This window comes from Mytilus trossulus, chromosome 10 (assembly GCF_036588685.1).
Source record: "Mytilus trossulus isolate FHL-02 chromosome 10, PNRI_Mtr1.1.1.hap1, whole genome shotgun sequence".
Lineage (NCBI taxonomy): Eukaryota > Metazoa > Mollusca > Bivalvia > Mytilida > Mytilidae > Mytilus > Mytilus trossulus.
In genome coordinates this window covers 63,499,368-63,506,997 of record NC_086382.1, presented here as the reverse complement: position 1 = coordinate 63,506,997, position 7,630 = coordinate 63,499,368, and positions in this window count along the sequence as shown.

Genomic DNA, 7,630 nt, shown 5'->3' with positions numbered 1-7,630 from the left:
GTTGACCACTTTAGGAGTTATTGCCCTTTATAGTCAATTTTTAACCATTTTTCGTAAATCTTAGTAATCTTTTAGAAAAATCTTCTCCTCTGAAACTACTGGGCCAAATTATTTGAAACTTGGCCACAATCATCATTGGGGTATCTAGTTTAAAAATTGTGTCCGGTGACCCCCCCCCCCCCCCCCCCCCAACTAACCAAGATGACCGCCATGGTTATAAATAGAACATAGGGGTAAAATGCAGTTTTTGGCTTATAACTCAAAAACCAAAGCATTTAGAGCAAATCTGACATTTGGTAAAATTGTTAATCAGGTGAAGATCTATCTGCCCTGAAATTTTCAGATGAATTGGACAACCTGTTTTTGGGTTGCGGCCCCTGAATTGGTAATTTTAAGGAAATTTTGCTGTTTTTGGTTATTATATTGAATATTATTATAGATGTAGGTAAACTGTAAACAGCAATAATGTTCAGCAAAGTAAGATCTACAAATAAGTCAACATGACCAAAATGGTCAGTTGACCTCTTTAGGAGTTATTGCCCTTTAAAGTCAATTTTTAACCATTTTTCGTAAATTTTATATATCTTTTACTAAAATCTTCTTCTCTGAAACTGCTGTGCCAATTTGATCCAAACTTGTCCACAATCATCTTTGGGGTTTCTTGTTTAAAAAATGTGTCCGGTGACCTGGCCATCAAACCAAGATGGCCGCCATGGCTAAAAATAGAACATAGGGGTAAAATGCAGTTTTTGGCTTATAACTCAAAAACAAATAATTTAGAGAAAATCTGACATGTAGGAAAATTGTTAATCAGGTCAAGATCTATCTGCCCTGAAATTTTCAGATGAATTGGACAACCTGTTTTTGGGTTGCGGCCCCTGAATTGGTAATTTTAAGGAAATTTTGCTGTTTTTGGTTATTATATTGAATATTATTATAGATATAGGTAAACTGTAAACAGCAATAATGTTCAGCAAAGTAAGATCTACAAATAAGTCAACATGAACGAAATGGTCAATTGACCCCTGTAGGAGTTATTGACCTTTGTAGTCAATTTTAAATCTGCTTCCTTTGTTTAATATTCACATAGACCAAGGTGAGCGACACACTAGTTAATATTTGGGCCCGGTTATCAAATTGGTCCACATTGAGGTCTAAAGACTCTAAAATTGAACATTACTTTATTACATCAAGAATTGAAATCTTGGGTTTCTATGATATGCTGAATCTAACCATGTATTTAGATTTCTGATGTTGGACCATAATAGGTAAATGTCAAATTTAAAAATTTTAAGTTTTTAAGTTAAAGTTTTTAGACCACATTCATTCTGTGTCAGAAACCTATGTTGAGTCAACTATTTTTAAATCACAATCCAAATCTAGAGCTGAATCCAGCTTAAATGTTGTGTCCATACTTGCCCCAACTGTTCAGGGTTCGACCTCTGTGGTCGTATAAAGCTGCGCCCTGCGGAGCATCTGGTTTAAATTTAAAATGACAGTTTTTCAAATCAAGTATGTTGTTTTGGGAGCATGTTTAAGTCCTTCGCATTTTTTTCTACAAATCCAGTATGTTTATTTGTGAGCATGTTTTAGTCTGACGCAAACGAGTTATGCAGCAATGTGCAAGTCTGTATTGCATACTGTACAGTTGCATTCTGCACAATCCCTTTTTGAAGTTAAAGAAACTTTCAGTGTCTGCCAAGCTTTAAATATGAAAACTATGCTTGATATACGTATTCAACATTTTACTATTAACAATAACCACAATAAACCTTTTTCTCGTATCAAACATAAACTAAAAGAACTAGCCAAGGAATTTGTTTTTGTCCCGGCCGATAAAGCTGCTAATAATATTATTATTGGTTGACGTAAATTTTACATTGAGGTTCTGAAAAAGGAAATCACCAATTCACCAACATTCCAACTGACTCCATTTTCAGAAAACGAAATCTGTAACAAACATAAACTTTTAGCCACCGCTTTACAAGCAGAGCCAAATACAATGAAAGTCTCAACTATGTATTGGCTTCCGAAGCTACACAAAACCTCTTACAAATATAGATTTATTTTGTCTTCAAGCCATTGTTCAACTACTAAATTGTCTATTCTTCTTACCAGCACACTTGGTACAATTAAAAACCTTATAATAAATTGTTCAAATAAGGCCTTCGAAAATAGTGGAATAAATTACTTTTGGAGTGTCAAGAACTCGTTGGAAGTACTTGATAAATTGCATGCTTATATTGGTGATTTTGAATCTGTTCAAAGTGTTGATTTTTCTACCCTGTATACCACATTGCCTCACATTCTCATTAAGAAAAAAATCAAACACCAAATTAAATGAGCATTCAAAAAATCAGAATGTGAATATATATGTTCAAACTCTTTTAGGTCATTTTTTAGTAGCAATAAACAAAAAAACTATGTTAATTGGACATGTATGCTTTGAAACTATATATGCCCTTGAATTTTTACTAGATAACATTTTTGTTCGCTTTGGGGATTCCGTATATCGTCAGATTATCGGAATTCCAATGGGGACTAACTGTGCACCACTTATTGCGGACCTGTTTTTGTATTGTTATGAGTTACAATTTATGACAAAAATAAGCAAAGACCCATCAAAACAACATCTGATAAACAAATTTAATAATACTTTTAGATATTTGGATGATATTTTGGCTCTCAATAATGAGGACTTCAGTATGTATATTAATGAAATTTATCCTGTTGAACTTACTTTAAATAAAGCTAATACTAACAATGACCACTGCCCTTTCCTCGATCTTGATATCTATATCACTAACAAAAAGCTGAATACTAAAATTTATGATAAAAGGGATGATTTTTCATTTCCTATATATCGTTAATTATCCGTTTTTAGATGTTGACGTTCCCTTGTCACCATCTTTAATACGGTGTTTATATATCTCAACTTGTACGATTCGCTCGTGTATGTAACAATGTTTTAGATTTTAACGAGAGAAATTTATGAATTACTGAAAAATTATTACACCAGGGTTTTCGATATCACAAACTAGTCAAAAAATTTACTAAATTTTATCATCGGTATAAAGACATCATTCGTAAATATAGCTCAACATGCAGACTTCTTATACGTTCAGGTATTTCACATCCAATTTTTTATGGACATATTCTTTATAAAGCACATAGGTGTCAGTATTCACCTCAGAAACTTACATAACATTTGAATAGACTTATTAAGAAGGGATATAATTACGATACTGTTGTCAAGTCATTTGATTGTATATTTTGGCGTTAATATTGACTCACTGATGAGGTCTTTGCGTTGGAACTAAAGACATTTATTCTAAAAAAACAGTTGTTGGCATGACACGGGTTATGTTCTTCTCATATATGTTATGATGGTATGATACTAAACCCCTAACGGGAAGGATTGTGCCTGATGTTCATATGATGAAATCATAATCTTTCAGTCAGTTTTATTGAAGTCTGGAGCTGGCATGTCAGTTAACTGCTAGTAGTCTGTTGTTATTTATGTATTATTGTCATTTTGTTTATTTTCTTTGGTTACATCTTCTGTCATCATACTCGGACTTCTCTTGAACTGAATTTTAATGTACGTATTGTTATGCGTTTACTTTTCTACATTGGTTAGAGGTATAGGGGGAGGTCTGAGATCTCACAAACATGTTTAACCCCGCCGCATTTTTGCGCCTGTCCCAAGTCAGGAGCCTCTGGCCTTTGTTAGTCTTGTATTATTTTAATTTTAGTTTCTTGTGTACACTTTGGAAATTAGTATGGCGTTCATTATCACTGAACTAATATATATTTGTTTAGGGGCCAGCTGAAGGACGCCTCCGGGTGCGGCCGGGAATTTCTCGCTACATTGAAGACCTGTTGGTGACCTTCTGCTGTTGTTTTTTTATTTGGTGGGGTTGTTGTCTCTTTGACACATTCCCCATTTCCATTCTCAATTTTATTTAACTCTTGCGATGTTGATATTTTTGTTGGAAGCATGTGAGGTTGTAATATGATTTCATTGTCGTTCATTTCTGAATTTATGTTCACCTCCGATTTCAATATCCAACAAGCATAGCTGAAAACAAGAATGTGTCCATAGTATCCACACTATCATTTTCTATGTTCAGTGGACCCTGGAAATGGGGTAAAATCTCTAATTAAAATTGGAAAGATAATATCATAGGGAACATGTGTACTAAGTTTCAAGTGGATTGGACTTCAACTTCATCAAAAACTACATCGACTCAAAACTTAAACCTGAAGCGGGACAGACGGACGGACATACGAACTAACGAACAGACGGACGAACGGACCCACAGAGCAGGAAACATAATGCCCATTTGCTATCGTAGGTGGGGCATAAAGAGTTAAAAAAAAATATGGTTCCGTGCGAGATATTTGCGACGTAGGATATTACAAGTCAAATTATACAGAACGTAACGTCAAAACGAATAAAAAGCATGATGTGGCATTATGACTAGACAAAAGTAGTCGCTGACTGTGACACGGCCCTGATACTTTCGACATATAGTCGAAAATGGGGTCAAAGACTATTTCAATGGTATATTTTTATTTGTGCTATTATAATTTAAAAATTTTACCCCTTTCAAAACTGTATTATATGATTTATCATTTTTGAAATACTGTTAAAACGGCGTTTTGTGACAATTTGACTAAGTCCTATAAGATCAGACATACGACTTCGAAGGCATTATTTACTTTTTCTATAAAACATTTCTGATTTTTTTTATACCATCAACAGAGACATATAGAGACATATAATACTTTTATATGTCTCTGCTATCAATGTGCCACCCCAGAATATCAGTATGAACTAGTTAATAATTTAACAAGAATGCGGAAATTGGAAAAGACAAAGTTATCTCTAGGGTTGTCTCCCATTTATGGCTAACAATAACTTTAGTTACGACCAACCGCTTACGGTCCGTGTAACACTTATCAATTCAAAGTTTTAAAAAGTTTTGAAATTTTAGATTTTTGGAATTTTGATCAAAGTTTTAAAATATCAAAATTTCAAATTGTGTTAAAGTTTTGAAATTTTGAAATTTTAACCAAATTATTAAAATATCAAAATTCTAAATATCGTTTATAAATTTGATAGTTTAGAAATTTGACCAAACTTTTAAAATACTAAACCTAACGCGCAATTTTGATTATTTCACTTTTTGAAAGTTTGATTTTTTAAATGTTTGCTTAAAATATCAAAATTGAAAAGGGGCAATAAGAGGGATACCTGAAAAAGGGAAACGAAATAAAAGCGGAACGAAACGAAACAATATGAATTAAAAACATACTGATACTTAAAATAATTAGTTTATGTATGAAATGAAACGGACAGTTGAAAGCGGTGAAAAATTGGATGACAAAATTAATATTTCTTAAAAGAAGATAATTCATTTAAAAACCAGACGTACGGCTCTGATATTGACCATTTTACCTGCTGGTTTTTCTAGCACCCATATTTTAGGAGAAACAGGAGTAACAGTAAAAACTGAACAACTCGCAGTAGGTCAAATAGTATGATTATGTTGAGCATGTATATACATTTTCTACTAAACTCTAAGCCATAAAAAGGCCCAATACACGATGTATTATCTCTTTTGATTTCATTTTTTTCTGTTTTGCTTTAAGACTTCTTACTTTCTGCAATCATGTTGGCTAAAGAATATATCATTTCATGTACAGAATGAAAGACCATCTTTAACGTTTTTATCTGTTCTTTGTAAGTTGTTTCCCCTTAATATTCAGCTTTAAGCGTTCCGTAAGGAGGACGACCAAAAAAGCGCTTCATGATACTGAATGCATGGTTTAAGGTTGTGCTAGTCCACAGTATGGAAGGTTTTTAATACAATCTTTTTTACGCTGAAATTAAGACGGTAATAGGATCCAATATCAGCAAATTGGAGCCGAGATACTGTTACAAGGTATCTACAAAAACTCATCATAGATGGATAGCGGAATATAAATTTTGCCGGTTTTTGCGCCAGACGCGTGTTTCGTTTACAAAAGACTTATCATTGACACTCGAACCAAATTAAGTTAAAAAGGCAAATAAAGTCAAATAAAATTGAAAAGGCCAAATAAAGTAAACTTTTAAATCCAACGTATAGCTCTGGTTTTGTAAAAGTTGAAACCTTTCATATCATATAAAAACGTATACCATAAACATTATTTTCACAAGCATTCATATTTATGTAATAATTACCGCTGTACTACATTAAGCACACAACTTGCATTCATGTTTATGTAATAGTTGCCGCTGTACTACATTAAGCACCCATCTATCCAGTTGTAGGTGTCGGCATTTTGAAAGTTGAAAATTGTGTTCAAAAGTTTTTATCAGCGATAAATGGTAATCGTCTGGGGAACCAATATTTAGATAGTCCCTGTGTTTTACTTGATACTACCACTAGGGGTTTCGATAATGGTACATTAAAATATTCTGATCCCTAATTTGATGATATAATATTCTGTGCCAGAAGAGGACAAAAGAAAAATTATCCATGCCTTTGAGTGTTAAATTTTTAACCAGAAAAGTTGATTAATGGCGATGAAAAACTTAATAAAATTGTTAGCGCTTCGACAAAACAACCTCACCCACTTTTAAAGTTACATGGTTGCTACCTTAAAGACAACGTTTGGACTGGTTATCATACACGTAGCTCCATTATAGGTTCTAAATCAACCACTGTTTTATTATAGTAAACAAAAGGAATAGATTTTTTTGTATTAAAGGATATTACTGTCCCGTATTTGCATTTTGTTATTTGGGTATTTATATTTGAAGTTATCGTACGACAATCGACTTTTAGCAAATAAAAGTTCAATGCACACCCAGTCAGAATGGGGCGACAGTGCGTAGCTCCCTATACGCCAACACGCACTTGCGTGCACATCGATTTGGCATGCAAAATAAAATTGCAAAATAAACTTTTATAAATTAAATGTTTAAAGGAAACACATTTTTAATTGATGAAATGTCATTAAATAACGGCATTAAAATAGAAGTTCTATTGGAGATCATGACAAAATCGGACAGTCGATGATTACTTGTATCTCATTACAAGATTTGAATTTGTTATACTCAGTCTAAGACATGTAATTTCGGAGCACATTTTACAGAGTACGGCTTATCTGTTTGGAATGAGATATACCAATCGGCATTAGATTTATCAGAACCCTTCGATATCGTTGAAAATATGACACGGCGATGTGTTGGACAGACTACCAGAGCCAATCACCCTGCAAACACGCCAAAACAGTATTGGAAAGTCTCGTTATAATTTGCGTTTATAGACCATATGGAGTCCCATATGATAATGGAACTGGAGAGTGTAGTCACGTCTGGTATTAACAGAAAATCGGTTCTTTGTGCCGTATCTGCTTCTTCGTGTTGTAGGAAATATAACAAACTAACAAATCTTAACATTGTCTGAGACATACGAAACTGACCTGGTATGTAGTTTTGACGAATTCAATTGGGAGGTCGCTCGATGGCGAATACGTACGTTGCATGGTTTATAACATCTCGCAAGTGCTACCGTGGAGATCTATCAGTGTACTAGTCTGTTGAAATCAAATGTACGATCAACAATGCACAACT